Below are 21135 nucleotides of genomic sequence, written 5' to 3' on the forward strand. Positions count from 1 at the left end.
TGTGCTCCGCAAAGGGAGAGGCCACAGCAGTGAGAGGCCCGCGTACCGCAAAATATAAAAATGAAAAAAAAAAATACAAGCAGTAGTTAGGCATTGTTGGTGATGCAATTTTGAAATGGGATTTCTTACTATACCTCCCATGGGTTTCTGGGTAAATAATAACTGCAGAGTGTCCTGAGAGCACACAGCAGTCCATTACCATTTTCAGCTACCTGCCTGTCAAATCAGTATTTTCATAATATAGTTTATACTTTGGAGTTCTAGAGAAAATTATATTTGTAAAAGGAATCAATCACTGGGGGGAAAAAAGTGTGAAAGCTGCTATTTTGACGATACAACCGCTGGCATCATTTGTAAATCAACCTGATAGATAAAACCAAAACATCCAACGTGTATTCCATGCTGTATTTTGTCAGAGTTATGAGTAGGCATACCCACTGAGAGGGAGACTGCTTACTTCAGCCCAACTCAAAACACAGATGGAACAGCTCTCCAAAATCAATTATGCAGTCAATGCATGAAAATAGAAAAAGTAAGTTTTGTGGGGAGACAGAAAATTTGGGTTTCATCTGAATCAGAAAGAATACACAGAGGTCTCATGATGATACTATCATGTCACTGATATTTATTATAAATATTGGATGCCTCTGGCCTGGTTGTATATTTATGATAAGGAATTAAACCAGTTGTTAAACGCCGAGCTGTGATTACACGTGGGTTCTGGTCAGATTCAATCTTTTCTTCTCTTTTCTTTTTTAACATCTTTATTGGGTTATACTTTAAAATGGTGTGTTAGTTCATGCTTTATTAAAAAGTGAATCAGCTATATATATACATATATCACCATATCTCCTCCCTCTTGTGTCTCCCTCCCACTCTCCCTATCCCACCCCTCTAGGTGGTAACAAAGCACCGAGCTGATCTCCCTGTGCTATGCGGCCGCTTCCCACTAGCTATCTATTTCACATTTGGTAGTGTATATATGTCCATGCCTCTCTCTCACTTCATCCCAGCTTACCCTTCCCACTCCCCGTGTCCTCAAGTCCATTCTCTACATCTGTGTCTTTATTCCTATCCTGCCCCTAGGTTCTTCAGAACCTTTTTTTTTTAGATACCATATATACGTGTTAGCATAGGGTATTTATTTTTCTCTTTCAGACTTACTTCACTCTGTATAGCAGTCTCTAGCTCCATTCACCTCACTACAAATAACTCAATTTTGTTTCTTTTTATGGCTGAGTAATATTCCATTGTATATATGTGCCACATCTTCTTTATCCATTCATCTATCGATGGACACATAGGTTGCTTCCATACCCTGGCTGTTGTAAATAGAGCTGCAATGAACATTGTGGCACATGACTCTTTTTGAATTATGGTTTTCTCAGGGTATATGCCCAGTAGTGGGATTGCTGAGTCGTATGGTAGCTCTATTTTTAGTTTTTTAAGGAACCTCCATACTGACCTCCATAGTGGCTGTATCAATTTACATTCCCAACAACAGTGCAAGAGGCTTCCCTTTTCTCCACAGCCTCTGCAGCATTTACGGTTTGTAGATTTTTTGATGATGGCCATTCTGACTGGTGTGAGGTGATACCTCATTGTAGCTTTGATTTGCATTTCTCTAATGATTAGTGATGTTGAGCATTCTTTCATGTGTTTGTGGGCAATCTCTATATCTTCTTTGGAGAAATGTCTGTTTAGGCCTTCTGCCCATTTTTGGATTGGGTTCTTTGTTTTTTTGATATTGAGTTGCATGAGATGTTTGTGAATTTTGGAGATTGATCCTTTGTCAGTTGCTTCGTTTGCAAATATTTTCTCCCATTCTGAGGGTGGTCTTTTCATCTTGTTTAGGGTTTCTTTTGATGTGCAAAAGCTTTTACATTTCATTAGGTCCCATTTGTTTATTTTTATTTCCATTTCTCTAGGAGGTGGGTCAAAAAGGATCTTGCTGTGATTTATGTCATAGGCTGTTCTGCCTATGTTTTCCTTGAAGAGTTTTATAGTGTCTGGCTGTATATTTAGGTCATTAATCCATTTTGACTTTCTTTTTCGTATGGTGTTAGGGACTGTTCTAATTTCATTCTTTAACATGTAGCTGTCCAGTTTTCTCAGCACCACTTATAGAAGAGGCTCTCTTTTTTCCATTGTGTATTCTTGCCTCCTTTCTCAAAAATAAGGTGACCATATGTGCGTGGCTTTATCTCCGGGCTTTCTGTCCTGTTCCACTGATCTATATTTCTGTTTTTGTGCCAGTACCATACTGTCTTGATTACTGTAGCTTTGTAGTATAGTATGAAGTCTGGGAGCCTGATTCCTCCAGCTCGTTTTTCTTTCTCAACATTGCTTTGGCTATTCAGGGTCTTTTGTGTTTCCATACAAATTGTGAAAATTTTTGTTCTAGTTCTGTGAAAAATGTCATTGCTAGTTTGATGGGAATTGCACTGAATCTGTAGATTGCTTTGGGTCGTAGAGTCATTTTCACAATGTTGATTCTTCCAATCCAAGAACATGGTATTCCTCTCCATCTATTTGAATCATCTTTCATTTCTTTCATCAGTGTCTTACACTTTTCTGCATACAGGTCTTTTGTCTCCTTAGGTAGGTTTATTCCTAGGTATTTTATTCTTTTTGTTGCCATGGTAAATGGGAGTGTTTCCTTCATTTCTCTTTCAGATTTTTCATCATTAGTGTACAGGAATGCAAGAGGTTTCTGCCCATTTTGTATCTTGCTACTTTACCAAATTCATTGATTAGCTCTAGTAGTTTTCTGGTAGCATCTTTAGGATTCTCTATGTAAAGTAGCATGTCATCTGCAAACAGTGACAGCTTTACTTCTTTTCCAATTTGGATTCCTTTTATTTCTTTTTCTCCTCTGATTGCTGCGGCTAAAACTTCCAAAACTATGTTGAATAATAGTGGTGAGAGTGGACAACCTTGTCTTGTTCCTGATCTTAGAGGAAAGGGTTTCAGTTTCTCACCATTGAGAACGATGTTAGCTATGGGTTTGTCATACATGGCCTTTATTATACTGAGGTAAGTTCCCTCTATGCCTAGTTTCTGGATGCTTTTTATCATAAATGGGTGTTGAATTTTGTCAAAAGCTTTTTCTGCATCTCTTGAGATGATCATATTGTTTTGCTCCTTCAATTTGTTAATATGGTTTATCACAATGATTGATTTGCGTATATTGAAGAATCCTTGCATCCTGGGATAAACCCCACTTGATCGTGGTGTATGATCCTTTTAATGTGCTGCTGGATTCTGTTTGCTAGTATTTTGTTGAGGATTTTTTCATCTCTGTTCATCAATGATATTGGCCTGTAGTTTTCTATCAATGTGACATATTTGTCTGGTTTTGGTATCAGGGTGATGGTGGCCTTGTAGAATGAGTTTGGGAGTGTTGCTCCTTCTGCTACATTTTGGAAGAGTTTGAGAAGGAGACGTGTTAGCTCTTCTCTAAATGTTTGATAGAAGTTGCCTGTGAAGCCATCTGGTCCTGGGCTTTTGTTTCTTGGAAGATTTTTAATCACAGTCTCAATTTCAGCACTTGTGATTCGTCTGTTTATATTTTCTATTCCTTCCTGGTTCGGTCTCGGAAGGTTATGCTTTTCTAATAATTTGTCCATTTCTTCCAGGTTGTCCATTTTATTGGCATAGAGTTGCTTGTAGTCATCTCTCACGATCCTTTGTATTTCTGCAGTGTCAGTTGTTACTTCTTCTTCATTTTGAACTGTTGATTTGCATCTTCTCCCTTTTTTTCCTGATGAGTCTGACTAATGGTTTATCAATTTGGCTTCTCTTCTCAAAGAACCAGCTTTTAGTTTTATTGATCTTTGCTACTGTTTCCTTCATTTCTTTTTTGTTTATTTCTGATATGATCTTAATGATTTCTTTCCTTTTGCTAACTTTGGGGCTTTTTTGTTTTTCTTTCTCTAATTGCTTTAGGTGTAAGGTTAGGTTGTTTATTTGAGATTTTTCCTGTTTCTTGAGGTAGGATTGTATCGCTATAAACTTCCCTCTTAGAACTGCAGTTGCTGCATCCCATAGGTTTTGGGTCATCATGTTTTCATTTCACATAACTGATGTGTCTTAGATGCTTAACATGAAAACAAATATTCTAAAATCAGCAGTGTCCTTTTGCTTTTTGTATCACTTCTATATTATATCATTATTTAAACAATACTGTAGCCAATTAATGTGCATAGGGAAAAATGAATCGACCATAAAGAAAGCTTAAGTTTTTCTATTATTTAATATCCTTTCATAGAAGGCAATTTGACAACTGTTTTCTCTCAAGAAAATGACTTCCTATGGGTTCTTCCAGAATCAAACCCAGTCATAAACATTCCAGTTCAAATAGTTAATATGAGAAATGGAAGAAACGCCAATAGGAAAGTGAGATAGGGAAGAGAAGGCAAGCATTAAATACTGTGTTATAGCCAGGTAAGAGTGTGGAAAAGTGGAGGTAATCCACAGAGAAACTCTGGGAAACACAAGCTTCCAACTTGAAGGGCCAGGGAGCTGGGGCATTTAGATACCCACTCCCATCAGTCCTTGGTTGAGGACTGCTGCTGGGAAGCTATTAATTCCCCTCACTTCCTTCCTGCCATCTACACAGGCAGAGCAGACTTCAACAGCTTCAGAAGTTCCTGGGCTGGAAAATGCCAAATAATGGCAATTGAAAGTTTGCCACATGCACAAAATGGTAGGGTCTAAGAAATATAGGAGGGACATTGAACAAATTGCCAATAGCAGGCAACCAGCAAATGCAAATTCAGAGGGCTTCACAAGTCATCTTAGCAATTAGAATAGATAATAAGAAACCTCTCTCAACAAGAGCCTGAGATGCACTATTCTTATCATTTGAATAATGAGTGCTGGTTTCCATTTATTAAACAGTTCTTATGTGCCAGGTACTGTACCAATGGCCCAACGTCCATGATCTCATTTAATGCCCACAACAATCTTATTAGTACATCACCAGTTTATAGATGAGGAAGCTGGACTCAGAGGCATTAAGTAATTTACTGAAGTAACAGACACCAGCCCAGGTCTCTCAGTTGCCAAAATATTTTCTCTTTCTGCCTCCCACTGTTTTCAGTGTCCCTAGATGGACAGATATATTTTCTTTAGCTTGAGTATGTCATTAGCTCTGGAAATTCTATCTAAAAAACGTCACAGTCCGCCCCTTTCAGAGAAAGACCTGTGTCTTCATATCTTGGAAATTCCAGCCTGTGTACCAAACATGGAGAGACTTCCCACCTGGTGCCCCTGTCATCTCTGCCGCGTGGACTTTTACGAGAGGCTCTCATTTGGTGCTCTGCACCTGCCCCATGGTGGTTAGCACTTTCAAAGAGCTGCAGGCTCCAGGAATCACAAAACCATCTCTGCTTCTATGTCCTTTCCCACCTGATTTCCATTTGCTCTGCCTGGTCATGATGGGAAGTTTCTTTTTTTGTAGCATCATTCCAGTCTGACTTTTCTTTCACCTCTTCACATTCCACATTCCATCAAGTGGCAATTTTACTCTATGATCACCAGTTAGAACTTTAAAATAGATTTTCAAAGAATATCTGACTGTTAGAACTTCAAATAGCTCAAATATAACCATTTTCTTCAATAAACCTAAATTCTAATCTCTTTTAAATAGTATTTTGAGCAAAATAATAATTCATGCTCACTTGTATTAGTCCCTTTTCACTCCTGAGTCTCCAAGTCATTCTTAAAACCTTCAAACTTTAAGTCCTCTAATGCTATCACAGCACACTTTTAATTACTGGTATCAAAAGAAAGGGACTATCATAGGGGAAAAGCCTTCTATGTTATTTTACCAGCTTAATTTCTACACAAAAGCTTTCAAGTAATCAACAAAAAGAAGAAATGCAAATCCAAATAAGCCACAAACTAGGAAGACAGTCCAAGAATGAACAATGAAGGTCAAATCCAAGTACAACAAACCCCATGGAGAATACTGATGTTTTGCTGCAGTGACATTTCATGGTTAATTGGTGGTTTGTTAAAGATTACATTTCCAAGATCAAAAAGAATAATGATAAAACACACTCAGAAATGGAAAGCCAGGGCTCTATAAACAGTAGCTGTTTGGAAATTATAAATGGTACTAAATGACTAATGAGGAAGATAGAGAGCTTACCAATTCTCAGGGAATTCTGTAACTTTCAAACCACAGACTGTTGTGGGCAGGATTTGATCAAACGTCTCTAGAGTACACTTTCATCCTCATGAGGTTGGGGTCAGGAAGAGGAGAAGGTAAAGAGGACCAGGAGCTATAAGGCTGTGACTTGGAAAGGCCTTTTGCAGTCATCTACTTCCAGCATCCTGCCCCAGAATTCCTCAAATTCCATGTTTTCCCATAAGCTGTTATTTCCATCCAGGTGTTACATGTACCAGACCCCTTTTCTACAGCAATGGCCCTTTCAGGTCTTGAGGGAATTTAAAATCATACAAAGAAAAATCTGCCTTGCAGAATCTTAGGAGATTTCACTGATTTCACATTGCTCTTAATGGAACGAAGGCATGGCATCATCTGCCTAGCCTCATATAAAAAAGGAGGAAAAAAACAAAAAACATTCATTGCCCCATTGAATCTGGTGCCCTACATAGTCCCATGTGTGACACTGGTCCCACACAGAAAAATTTGAGCTTACTGTCCACGCTGATGCTCAGTTAAACCCACCCTAGACACAGTCACCTAAGTGGCTTTTCTAGGACACAGTCTGATGGAGGCACTCCTCTGCCTTCACCTTCAATGAATCCCCATTGATTACAGAACAAAGTCTAAATGACAGAGCCATGGCTCTCGTTCCAGCCATATCTCCTATCAACCCCCTTTCTCAGAGTTCATGCCCCAGCCATGCTGAAGAACATACAATATTCTCTTTATCTTAAGGATTTTGTACAGAGTGGTCCCTCTGCCTGAAACTTCCTTCCTTCCTTCCATCTTTGCCTGGGAAGGTCCTGGAAAATTGCTACTCACCCTGCTGATCTCCACTATCACTTCGTTCAAGAAGTCCCTCTGGGTCTCCCATTCCCTACCTCCACAACTGGACTTAGTTAAATTTACCCTCCTGTTTACACCCACAAACACCTACTTCCTCTATCAAATGACTTATTTCCTATGTTGTAATTACCTATTTCTTTATCAGTCTCTCTGACTGAACTATACACTCCTTAAAGACCGAGAAGTTGTTTCCTTCACTATCGTATCACAAAACCTAACAGACTAACTGACACATGATAGTAACTCAGTAAATACGTGTTGGATGAATGAATGAATGAATGAATGAACGAATGAACAACACACTAACCAGCTGTATGAGCTCAATCTCTAGTCCATCCCTCTGTCCCTTACCTGCAACCTAAAACAATCCCAGTACTTCTGGTTGTCTTCCTTGGTCCTGGAGCATTTGTGAAATTGCAACATCATTCCCATCCCAGACAACTCCACTTCCAATAATTTGTTGTCCTTGTCTATAGTAACACCAGTTACCTAAATTTGGCCCATCTACTCCAACCACATCCCAAATCCTCTGAGCCAGGTGCAGCAGCTTCCTTTCACAATGCTAGGACCCACCACAAAACAGATGATAATCCCTTTGCACATTTCAAGGAGCAGCACCAAGGGAAAAGTACCTGGGAAAGGCCATTGACAGCTCAGAATATCCAGGGCATTTCTAGAACGTCAGCACTGCTCTTGCTCTAGGAATGAAGGTCCAAAAAGCATGTCAGAGAATGTTCATAATTGTAAACAAGCTCCACCTTTGAAACACAATCTAGATAGAACCAAATATACAAGCCTGCACAATGGATGAAGCCAACGTCTCCTCCATGATTGCCCTTCTGACAACCTTATTGTCTCCTCAACCATAAAAGGTGAACTTCAAACTCACGACCTTGCCTTGTCACCAGAAACATCCAAGCTTGGATCAGTCTTTCCAAGACCAGATATTTGCTCTGTGAGCTACTAGAGACTTGTCACATACACAGAAGTAGAACAGGATTATTTCTATCTACCTGGGGACCTGGAGTCTTTCACATTGCTCCTGTGAAAACTCTCAGAACACCAAAACTTTACCTACAAAGGGTTCAAGCTATGACACTCCCAATTTCCACAAACCTCCTCAGCTCTTGTGAGTCACATGCAGCCAATTCCAGGAATTGGAAACATGGTTGTGAGGATGAAACTGACTTTGGGGCTCCCCTTGGATATGGTCTTCCAGACTTACCAAAAGGCCATTAAGAGGACGGTTTACCCCACCTCAGGGAAACCCGAGGCAGTACTTGCAGTCAAGGGCTGGCCATGGCTTCTGAGCTACATCCAAAAAGAATTTCATACTGTACCTGGATCTGCTGGAGCCATTTCTGACTGTCCGAGAGCCAGCATGTACCGCTCCTCAACTGCCTCCATTGTGGATCATCAGTAGGGCTGTCAGATTTACTAAATAAAAATACAGGATACCCAGTTAAACTTGAACTTCACATGAATAGTAAGTCATCACTTTTAGTATAAGTAGATCCTATGTAGTATTTGGGGCATACTTATCTTAAAAATGTACTCGTTGTTTTTCTTTTTTTTTTTTTTTTTTTACTTTTCTGTATCTATGTTATACTTCAACAGAAAGTTTTTTTTTTAATTTTTTGCCTTATAACAAATTTAATCAGTTATTCATATACATATGTTTCCATATCCCCTCCCTTTTGCGTCTCCCTCCCAGCCTCCCTATCCCACCCCTCCAGGCAGTCACAAGGCACCGAGCTGATCTCCCTATGCTATGCGGCTGCTTCCCCCTAGCTATCTACCTTACGTTTGGTAGTGTATGTATGTCCATGCCGCTCTTTCACTTTGTCACAGCTTACCCTTCCCCATCCCCATATCCTCAAGTCCATTCTCTAGTAGGTCTCTGTCTTTATTCCTGTCTTACCCCTATGTTCTTCATGACATTTTTTTTTCTTAAATTCCATATACCGAGCTGATCTCCCTATGCTATGCGGCTGCTTCCCCCTAGCTATCTACCTTACGTTTGGTAGTGTATGTATGTCCATGCCGCTCTTTCACTTTGTCACAGCTTACCCTTCCCCCTCCCCATATCCTCAAGTCCATTCTCTAGTAGGTCTGTGTCTTTATTCCTGTCTTACCCCTATGTTCTTCATGACATTTTTTTTTTGTACCTAGTCCATGGGTATGTTGTACAAATTAACTGTAAAGTAGTTAGAAGAAACCGACACAGAGTAAGCACTCCACAGACATTGGCTATTAGCTACTGGAAATATTTCTCCATGAAACAGATTACTTTATCAGTGGATGACTCGGTGGGAGAGAGTGAATCACAGAATCACAGCATGTTGAAAGTGACCTAGTTCACACTCTTATGTGAAAAAAAGAAAAGTGTGCATGTGTAGAAAATGTCTGAAAGTTTACATAACAAATAGTTCATCATGTTAACTTTGAGGATTAGAATAAATCAGGAAAGGAGGAAAGCAAAACTTGAGTGTAATTCAATTTCTACATCATTTGTGTTTCTACACAGAGACTCTGAATACACAGGAAGTGCAATTTTTTTTAAACGTGGCGGGATAAAGGTTTTCAAGTTTTCCTGATCCATCCGTATTATTATCTCAGAATTGCTGGCATTTCTTGCCATCTTCGGATCTACACCCATTTGAGTCGGGGGGCCATTCTGGACGGAGGAGATAATAGAGCAGAAGTGAAGTGAGAAAAAAGGAGAGAAAAGATTTTCTCTTTTCTCTTCAAAGAGGAAAGGTCTTTGGAATGGGAACAACTCACAACCAAACTTTGGGGAAAGGATGTGATGGAAAATGAGACAAACATCCTACCCCTGTGATGAGAAGGATTCCCTGGGCTGGATGGAGGGAGGTCACAGGTGGCTGGACAAGGAAACCAACTAGGGAGAAACACACACAAGTGCAGAGCAAACAACCCGAGGCCACTCAGCCTGACTCCATGCAAACATGTGTCCAGCAGCCAGCCCTTCACCTGTGGCTCCCCAGCAAGACAGGTACCTCGGGGGTGCCAACTCATTCTGAGCCCATTATGCCTGGCCATTCATAAACCGCTGTCTAACGTGTGAGGAATATACTCTAAATGTTTATGAGGAAGTTGGGGAAGGAGATTGAAAGTTTACTTAAACGGAAAAAAAAGAAGTTCAGGAAGGCAGGATGGTAGAGAGACAAGAAAAAGACCTTAAAAGATAGAAAGGATTTGCCAAAGAAGAGAAAGAAAAAGAAATGATTCCGAATGGGTTAACCTGCAGCTAGGAAGTTAAGGAAGATTATTGATGGGTGAAGACTATGGAATAAAGTGAGTAAAATTTATCAGAAGTTGCTGAGACTATGGTAAGAAGCATGATTATCAAATTATGAATTGGCTGCAATGGCATTCTAGGGGGACACTAGGAAGGGGAAGCAAATGTTCATGAGATGACAGTGGCAGGTGGAAAGTTGTTTCAGGGGAAGATCAGTCTTGCAGAGGGTGTATCAGAGGAGGGCAAGTGTGAGCAAGCAAGGAAATACTAATTATATACGATTCCTTCACTGAGTGCACCCAGCCCCGTGGTCAGCCTTGAGAACAAGCAGGACTTCTGGTACTGGAGCTACATTTCAGTCATCAAGACTTGAGAAGACACCCTTAACTCAGGTCTTCTCTTCAAACTCCATCTTTCCTTCTTGACCTTCATTTGGCCTCTTCCCTTACCCTCAAGCTGTGGACTGAGGCCACAGAGAAAGATGGGTCACTAGTGTCCTCCATTCCCTGGCGACTGTGGTTCACATCAGTGGAGTTCCAAAGGCAATAACCAAGTAACAGACACAAGAGTGTATGAAGAAGAAGAGATTCTGATAAGGCTTTCTGTGACAGTGTGGGCCGAGTCGGCTGTATATGCCTGCTATCACCTGAAGGATGAGCAGCCTTAGGGGAGAAGTGCTCAGAAGGCAGAGCCTGGCTCTCTACAGGCTCTGCATCCTCACAGGCCACTCGAAGACCTCAGTTGCAGCTTCGGCCCCCAATCTCTCTCCCTCTGCCTGCTCACAGTTTTTGAAGTCTTCTTTCCTCCACATTTCTCTTAAGAGGTGAAGGAGGAAGATGAGCTTCAGGCCAGCTCAGACTCCCCTGGGATCCCAGCAAGATGCCTATCATTAACCTCCCACCTTCTAGGAAGCTCCTAACATCTCCACACTTGGGGGAGTTTTCATTTCATCAGTGCTTCAAATTGCTGGCTGGAGATGGCCTGTTGAAAGGTGGCTAAAAGCAAATAGGAACCATTGGGCAGCCTGGCCCTTCTCGACTGTCAGACATCTTCAGGGATATTCTAGGAAACATTGCTTGTTTTAGAGAAGGGAGGGAAACAATCCAATTGTCCAATAATGCTTGAATGGAAAATAAATGATGCTATACGAATGTGATGAAATAATACCAAACAGTCAAAAATAAAAGACCTAGATCTATATGGACTGATGTGAATAAATATTGAAAACATAATATTGTTTGAAGGAAAATAAGATAAAGAATCTTAGATTATGATAACAGGTATGTAAGTATTTAAATATTTAAATCAATTCAACATATTGCTTCTATATATATAGATGCAAGAAAATAAACTTTTTCCAATGAACACATTATTTACATTTAATATGTTCATTTATCTAGGAAACCCAAAAGAACCCACAGATAAACTAGCAGGAACTAATAAGATGGTTCAACAAGGCACACACATACAAGATCAATAAATTTTAAAAGTCAATCACGCTCCTCTATACTGGCGATAGCAAATTAGAAACAGTAAAAGAAAATAAGAAAAAAATAAGATCTAAAAATTGTCACAAGAGCCATATAAATTACTTAGAACTAAGCATACCTAAAAGTAAATAAAACTGACAAACTGAGTACGACCACTTAAAGTCCGCCCAACCCAAGGATTAGAAAACGACTGTTCTTACTTTATGAGAACGCGCCCTCTTCCTAAGTAGCAGATCAGTACGTGAGAGTGAATCAAAGAAACACAGCATTTGAAAAGTCAACTAGGCCAAGCCTCTCGATCGCACAGACAGAAGCTGAAGCCCAGACAGGTTGAGTTACTTGGTAAAGGGCCCAATGTCCTGACTCAAGGACTAGCATTTTTCACTCATTCATAAGACACATTCAAATACAGTACCTTGGAAAGAGATGGGAAAAAATGAAGAAATCAATTATGTAGTTCCTCATCTTTAAGTACAGAAATAGCCATGACAAAATTACACATATTGAGGGAAAATTGAAGTGCAGACTTTAAAAGGTCAATAATCCACAGGAAAACTGGAGACCATTTAAAATATTCATATTAAATCTCTCTAGAAAAGACATTAAAAGATGTAAAATCAAAATGTTCATTTTATAAGAGATATGGTATGATACAACTTATAATAGATATGGTATGAACGTTTCCCTTTCACGGGAAAGCTTCGGCTGGGAAACAGGAATTGTTCTTGAAAACGGGGCCTGTGCTATTGCAGACACTGTGCTCAACCTAGGTCCACAGAATGCTCTGATGTCATCATTGAGGTCACAGAATCCTACTATGCGCCTGGCAACCTTGCAAACATAACAGCCCTGGTGAGCACTAGGCAGCACTGCTGGTTCAATAAGTGGTACAAGTTTTTCAGCCATTTAGGAGACTTGACTATTTTTGTTTGTATTGAATCATTTCAACAGATTGCCCAAGAGGCAACAAGGGCCAACCTGTAGGGAAGAGGAGGAGTTGGACATCTCTTGAGGCATCTTCTAAGGGAGACTTCTAGTTGGTACCATGAAACGGCGACAAAAGAGGAAACATCTGAAAAATGAAGAGTCCCAGGAAACTGCCGAGAACGGAGGAGGTATGTGGGGGGCAACTTGCTGGGGCACATGGGTTTCTGCCAAACTAAACCTTCTCTAGGATGGGGGGGACTGAGAACGTGTCACCTGTGAAGCAGGGAGCGAGAGACCTTGTCTCACTGATGCTGCCGTATCTATCCGGAGGGTCCCTGTGGTGTGAGGCGGCACAGAACGGCCAGATGCCCCCTGGGAGATGGGAGGTCAGCTCCGCTGCTCTGAGGACTCTCTCCTGGGGCAGCCAGGCCTGGAGCTTTGTCGGACTCATAGCAGGCTGCATCCTGCTTGCACAGACCTAGAGGTGCAGCTTTTCTCAGTCCCCGATTTCTCTCTTATTCTCTTGGATCTTTCCCTGGGGTCATGAGGTGGGGGATGTGAAGGATGCAAGGATGCTGAGAGAGACCCATGAGTTGCTTGGCCTCTTTTACCAAAGTGGAAAGAGAAGCCCCATGAGTTGAAGGCCCTTTTGAAAAGTATCTTGACAAGTGGAATGCAGTTCGAAAGAAGATTGTTTGTCTAGGGATGGTGTCATATTGAAAGCAAGGAGGATTTATTCCTTCAACAGGAAGAATTGCCCAAAGGAGATCAAGGGAAGGGAAGAGTTTTCCAGAGACTAAGACCACGTGGGCGGGGGTGAGAAATGTCCTCAGGGTCCTGTGGGGAGCTCTGAGAGCCACGGGCCACGGGGTGCCTGTGTGCATTAAATGTAGGCGAGTAGCTTGCCCTGGGCTGGGGTGGTCACCCCAAAGTTCCAGTTAGACGTCTCTGCCTCAGATTAGAGCCCAGAAGCTCCTACCAGGCCCAGGACACTGGAGACTGTAGGGTGGGCCCTGGCAATGGAGGTCTAGACAGCAGGCAGATTTTCAGGCAGTGGCTGGGACAGGCTGGGGAAGGCAATGACTGCCCCTAACCATTCAGAATATTTTTCTCTATGTTCCTGTGTGTGTGTGTGTGACTGTGTCTGTGTGTGTGTGTGTGTGTGTGTCGTAGTGCAGAGATGAGCAGGATGAATGGGGGTAGAGTGCTTATCAGATATAAACTCTGCGTGGTAAAGTTCTTGTCACCCTGCCTGGACCTGGCTGCCACTCGGTGTACGTAAGAGTGTATACAGAATTCTTGTTAGGGGTGTTTTATGAGACAGTAACTCATACACCCATGTACACTCTGATACAGCAAAAATATCACACACCCCACATATAACTTCCTTAGTAAACCACACACAGCACATGGAGGTATATACACGCATCCCTCCTATACTACGTTCTCATACAAACGATCTGTACCACAATCCTGTCCTCCAACACCAAACGCTGGAGATGAGATATGTATATAGACACACACACTATATATATAGGAGACACACACACACACACTATATATATATATGTATCTGCTCAACTCTCGCACAAACACAGCTAACTTCAGCCATCGCTAAATACCTCTATAAGAACCAGTCACGTGTCATACACACCACACTTGTAACACATCCTTGAGTAATGCCAGACCCGCTTTGTACAAACCACAGTAAACCACAGTCTCACTAACCCATGTCAGGGTTGCCAGAGAAAATATGGGCTATCCAGTTCAATTTGAATTCCAGATAAACAACAAGTAATTTTTCAGTATCAGTATGTCCCAAATATTGTATGGGCCATACTTACCCTAAAGCAAGTAAGACCAAATACTGCATGGGAATACTCACACTAAAAAATTATTCTGGGTTTATCTGAAACTGAAATTTAACTGGGTGCCCTGTATTTTTCTTCGCTTAGTCTGGCAACCCTTATATACTTACCACCAGCTCAGGTATTATATATTTATTGTATTTTTGTTTAGTCTGTGTCTTCCACTACTAGAATGTGCAGCATTACCAGAGACTAGAACAATGGAAGAGTGCCAGATACACAGGAGTAGCTGCTTACTGAATCTTGGTGAATGAATGAATGAACACACACCATAAATACAAGCCACACCATGTAATGAGGAAAAGTTACATGTCCCAGAATTCCTGACTTGTGAACAGAAACCATGCACACAAAGGCCACAGACACAGATAAGACACATCTGCACCGTGCTCCCCATGCTAACCCCACACTTACCACAGACTTAACTGATACACATCACTCACTCTTCCCACATACTCACAGTCACCACCGAGGCCTACATTACCAACAAGACAGTGACAGAGTAAGGACTGATTGGAATTAAATCCTGGAGTATACACTGGGAACCACACACTCAACTGTGTGTATTCACTGCACCTGACACGTGTCACACACTCAGTAAATATTTGTGGACAGAGGACTGATGAACCCACCCTGAGCCTTTCATTCCTCCCTCAGGAATCTCGAAGTCACAAGAGGATCCCCCTCACCTTGGAACCACTGTGGTGGCCCAAGGCTGCAGCCCAGGGGCAGGGGAGGTCTCCTCTGCGCCTGAACACTTCTCCTGTGCTTCTTCTCCGCGCAAGCTCATCTATGCCGTTAAGGGCACGGGGCTCCTCAGGTGAGGGGGTGCTTGGCTGTGAGGCAGGAGGCACACAGATCCCAGTGAGGCTGAGAGGAACCCCAGGGTCATCAGAGGTGATGAGGGCTCTGTGGAGGAGCCTGGGCAGGATGGCTGAGCTGTTACGAGGGCGTGGATCCCAGCTGAGTCACGGGTGGTGGGTGGGTGTGAATTCTGGTACTACCATGGTGGGGAAGTCAAGGAGCAGGGGCCCGAAAGGTCTGGACTTGAGGTGGAGGGAAGAGGGACCAGATTAAGCATCTTCAGAGGAAAATGTAGGGTTTCTCTTTGCCTTTGCTTCCAGAGAAGGACAGAGTTCTGCATCATAGACCTCCAGCCTGAGAGCAGCACCATCCAGCTCAGGTCCACAGAGCTCACACACACATGCGCCCTCCAGGCACAGCCCTTCTCAGTGCACACATGAACCCCAAGCACGTGATCCACAGTACTCTCCTCCTGCACCACCGCCCCATTCCACAAGGAATGCACCACCGATATTCCCAAACTCACACTCCTCGTCATACACGCATCCATCCGCATCCCTCACATACCACAGTCCTCACCACTGTACTCCACACCCGTGTATACAGACACCGCTCCAGTATCCCCCAACACGCAGAAAAAGCCCACAGATGACACCAGATACACCACTGCCTCCTACGGCCAACAGACACCAAGCTCACGACATAGCTACGTCATGCAAATGTCCCTCTCTCGTCTACCACACCTGCTCCCTCAGCTTCTGGCATGGCCCATGCATGTTATTATGTTTTTAATTTCCTTTTTCAGGAATCCGGAGATCACATCGAGACACTGCCCAGCCTACCGCACCCCTAGCCCAGGTTCAGGAAAAAGGGGAGACCGCTCCCCCATCACACTGTGTCTCCTCCTCACCCTCTTCACCCTGTAAGAACGATCTGCACACAGACAAAGAGGAAAGGGGCATGAAAATATACTACATCCAGGTACAAGTGAACAAGGGTGTAGCTGTCTCCTGGAAGACAAAGAAACCCTTGGAGTTGCCTGAAAAGCAGCTGACGATAGAAGAAGTGACCCTTCCTGAGGATGCGTGCACAGTAGGCACTTACCCCTCGATGTGTCCACCAAAAACCTCCTGTCTGACAGTGAGCCCACTGGGGAGGAGAAAGAGTATGAGGAAAGGGCAGAGCCAGGCAGCCCATCAGGGTCACCTGCAGTCCAGGAGACACCCAGGGCCAAGACACCAGACTGGATGGTGACCATGGAGACCGGCTTCAGGTGCATGGCCTGCTGCCGGGTCTTCCCCACCTTGGAGGTCCTCCAGCAGCACGTGAAGGGCGACGTCCTGGAGGGATTCAGCTGCCGTATCTTTCAACTCAACATGGCCCAGTGGATGGGCAATGTGGAATCCGAAATCACCCCGAGGAGGAGGACAAGGAGGATGAGGAGGACGAGGAGGAGGAGGAAGAGAAGCAAGAAGGCCCCAGCCCGAAGAGACCCCGCAGGCAGGGTCTTTTCTCTCTTTTGATTTCCACACAGCAACTGAGATTCATGGGACAGAAGATCCTGGAGACGGTGTGGTCTTGGAAGAGGTAAGGCTTCAGGCTGGCAGTCTTCTGAGCCTATGTCACGAGGGCCCAGAGGAGTCTAAGGGAAGGAGCCGCACACATGTGCTGGTTGACCTAATGGCTCTGAAGTTGCATCAACTTGGGACACACCCAGCACTTCCAAAGGCATTGACCTCTGTTGACTTAAACAAGAAGGTGGAGCCTTTTCCTAGGAGTTTTCTCAGGGTCTGCACGATGGACCTCAACTCTTAGAGGACGTACTGCCAGCAGCTCCTTCTCGGCAGAGAGAGCCAGGAGTGGTCTCAAGACAGGGCAGGGGCCCTTGCAGGACCAGAACTTTGAGGTCTGAGAGCCTTGGGCCTGAGCTGAGATCTCACCCGGACCACTGGACCTAGCCTTCTGTGACAAAGGGGAATATGAAAGAGAGTCACGTGGAAATGAGGTCCCCCGAGATATGGAAATGTTCCAGAACCTTCGTTGCGTGGTAGTTGATCTGGAGCCAAGCTCACTGTGGTGTGTGTGGCTCTGAGCATTAAGGCAACGCTGGAGGGTAACCCTGACCAACAGAGCTTGGAGTGCTTCTTGTCTCTTCCTGTTCTACCTCAGTTGTTTTATCCCTTCCAGTGAGAAGAAAGCACCCTCGGGATAGTTGGTAGTAAACCAGGGTATATCCTCCCTCAAGGGGACCCGGCCTGCCCTTCATTCAAGATGCTCTGGAAATGGGAACTGACTCATGTTATCGAATTGGCTGAGGGAGCACAACTCCCATGTTGATTCCGGTCAGACATGTTCATCAGACCTAGAGCTTTTCTCCTGATTCAAATCAAGTAGGGTATTAGTAGACTTCCCATTTATTTCAGCCCTAGAGATAGCACATGAGCAAATATAAAAAATCTCTGTGTATCAAAGCATTCTAATGAGCCCTTTCATTTTGCTGTTCATTGTGAAAAACACGCTCACTTTATCTCTGCCAATGAAGTGTTTCCACTTGACCCATGATGCCCCACGATCCCATTAGCCTCACTGAATTTAGGGAGCCCATTATGATGACATAATTTCCCTCTCATTCCTGGCCTGCAGAGAAGAGAAGCTACAGAGCATTCCAAGACTGCTAACGCTCCCCTCACCAATACGTTTCTTAAACCTCTGGCAAAGGAAGTGTCCTCTGAGCCCTCCCAGGGCACATAGGGGGTTTGGGTGAGCAGATCTTATGTGATAAATCCACTCCAGTGGTCTGGCATTCCTATGCCTTTGTAAACCTTCTACAGTGGTGGTTCTCAGCTGGGGACACTTTTGGTCTCCCCTCCCAGGAAATATGTGGCAGTGTCTTGAGATTTTTTTTTTTTTTTTTTGTGGTACGCGGGCCTCTCACTGTTGTGGCCTCTCCTGTTGTGGAGCACAAGCTCCGGACGCACAGGCTCAGTGGCCGTGGCTCACGGGCCTAGCTGCTCCACGGCATGTGGGATCTTCCCGGGCCCTGGCACGGACCCATGTCCCCTGCATCGGCAGGCGGACTCTCAACCACTGCGCCACCAGGGATGCCCCTTGAGACTTTTTTCTTTAAGGAGCTGTGTTATGAATGAGCCCCACGTGGCTGGTGCACACGGATGTATCAAGGCACTTTTTTTTTTTTTTTTGGTACGTGGGCCTCTCACTGTTGTGGTCTCTCCCGTTGCGGAGCACAGGCTCCGGACGCGCAGGCTCAGCGGCCATGGCTCACGGGCCCAGCTGCCCCGCGGCATGTGGGATCTTCCCGGACCGGGGCACAAACCCGTGTCCCCTGCATCGGCAGGCGGACTCTCCATCACTGCGCCACCAGGGAAGCCCTCAAGGCACTTTTTATTGTTACAACTAGGGTGGCAAGGAAGAGTATGTGCCACTGGCCCATCTTACATTGCACAGGACAGCTCCCAACAACAAAGAGCTATCCAGTTCAAAATGTCAGTCATGCCAACGTCAAGAAATTTTGCTACAACATACTTAGAAAGTCCTGGCATTTTGACTTTAGCATACGCTAACTTTGGGTACAGGTGTCAGTCATTTGAGCAAACTGTTGAAGGCATTCCCAGGTAGCCAAGCTAACACGCTGAGTCTGGAATGGGTGTTGAATGCACTCGTATCAACAAATCCAGCCTAACCCAATATTACATCACTCCCACCTGCTTCAATACCTACAAAATCCACACACATTATTTCTCAGGTTTCTATTGATATATATTATAAAATTCCTTATTTTAGCAGATAGTGTCTCCTCATGGTCATCCTTTATACCCAGTGGGTACCAACCCCTTCCCTGCTCCCGTCCCCATTTCAAGGACTCTAGTCTGATTACTAGGTCTGGAAAAACGAGAGGTAGTGGAGGCAAGTCTTGAGGATCCACAGACCCCTGCAAGGAAACTATCTCAGAGTAGAGGCAGACTTCCTTCTAATAGCACAGCAGGCTCAACTAAGAGGTCACAGGTCAGAGGTCACAGGCCTCAGCTTTGTTGGAATCTGCCCATGTATTTCCACCTCAAATTTCCAGGATTCTACTCCTTCCCACTGATGCCCTAGGACATAAGAGAATCTACAAGGTTGTGAATCAATGTGTTGTCATTCAGCCACGGACTGAATTTGACTTTGGATCCCCTTAAAAAAATAAATAAATAAAAAGGAAGGAAAGAAAGATAGAAATGCTGATTATAACAAGTCCCCCAAAGTGTTGCTATGTAGCCAAGCTCAAAGCTAAGACAGAAAATCCCCAACGGTAAAAACAGATTTCGAGCTCAAGCTATCAACTGGGAGTTGAAACTGAAGGCCCTACAAAGGCCAATGGAACTGGATACAAAGCTAAAGATTTAGTCTTTAGCATAGGTGGGAGTCAAGGTTAGAGGAAGCCATGCACTGGGAGTGAGTTGTGAACTACTCAACACTAAGAATGGAAGAGCAGCTCTTTCATTGAATGTGAAGAAAGAAACAGGTAGTCCCTAGTTGCTACCACTGTCTTTGAACCAAACTAAAGAACAAGGTCAACCAGAAGGGCAGATATGAGAATCAAAAAGGAAACCTCTCTGGAATCCTCACTGAACCAAGTCTAAGTTCTGCTCTACTTGTGGTCTTTCACTTACAGAGACAAACCTTTTGGGCTTACCACAGGGATCAACAGACTTTTTCTCTCAAGGGCCAGAAAGTAAATATTTTAGGTTTTGTGGGCCATCAGTGCTCGTCACAACCACTGAACACTGTCAGCACAATGGGAAACACTCAAAGATGGTAAATAAATGGATGGGCCAATAAAGAGCTTTTATGTTCCAATAAAGCTTTAAAGGCAAGGAGCCAGGTTGGGCTCACAGGAGGTAGTTTTCCAGCCCTTGACGTAACTCACTAAACTACAAATTACCTTGAGAGTTGGTGGTTTGATATCTACCAAACCAAACCAAACAAGAAAGCCCTAGGATTTCTGACATCTAATGCAATGCAATTTGAGGTAGCATGGACTTTACATACACATGTGAAGGTGTGGTCTAGGAAACCAATCTTGGAAACCTGCCTCTCACATTAAATACATCTTTTGCTGAGTAAAGCCCTTTAACCAAGTAAGTGTTAAACATCAGTGAAATGACTAAGAAGTAGGAAATGGTATGCAAACCTCCTCCTTAACAACTTGTTCCCATCATTCTAGGTTTCTTCCCTATGCACATTTTTCCTTAGGGAATCGTTGATAAATTTTACCTCTAAAACTTACCTATTTCCACTCTCTATCTTCAGGATTTGCCCAATCACTGTTACTTTGTAAACAATTTAAAAAAGTTTTTTGGGGGGTAAATTCCTTTTTTCCCACAGCTAATGGTTCTCTGTGTCATAGTGTCTGGAACGACCCAGCTACTTCTCCAGTCAGACCAAGCACTTGAAAGGACAAGCCGGTACCCCGAGCTATCCATCCATTCACCCAGTAAGGAAGCCTGATGAGGAGAACTAGGATGTGTAAATTTCTACTGTTGGAATTAAAACAGAATATTCTGGGCTGCATGGATTTATCCTAAACTTCAAATGCATTAATTATAAATATACCGTTACACTGACTACTATTCTGTATCTTTGAATAACCATATACATTTTTTCTTTTTATAACTGATTTCTAGAGGTCTATTCCTTAATTTGGGCCATATATATGTATACCTCATGATGATAGGATTTCTTACTGTGAGGGATTAATAT

General features: G+C 43.3%; 1 pseudogene across 1 annotated transcript in view; it reads left to right on the forward strand.

Moving 5' to 3' along the window:
• The window catches only part of LOC309799161 (protein FAM170A-like), a 179218-nt pseudogene that overhangs the window by 34285 nt on the left and 123798 nt on the right, over positions 1–21135 (forward strand). The window contains exon 2 of the transcript in view: positions 16181–16697. The product of the transcript in view is annotated as a protein FAM170A-like (transcript). The remainder of the gene's footprint in view (positions 1–16180; positions 16698–21135) is intronic.

This window comes from Mesoplodon mirus (genome assembly GCF_964341445.2).
Source record: "Mesoplodon mirus genome assembly, chromosome: 3".
Taxonomy (NCBI): Eukaryota; Metazoa; Chordata; class Mammalia; order Artiodactyla; family Ziphiidae; genus Mesoplodon; species Mesoplodon mirus.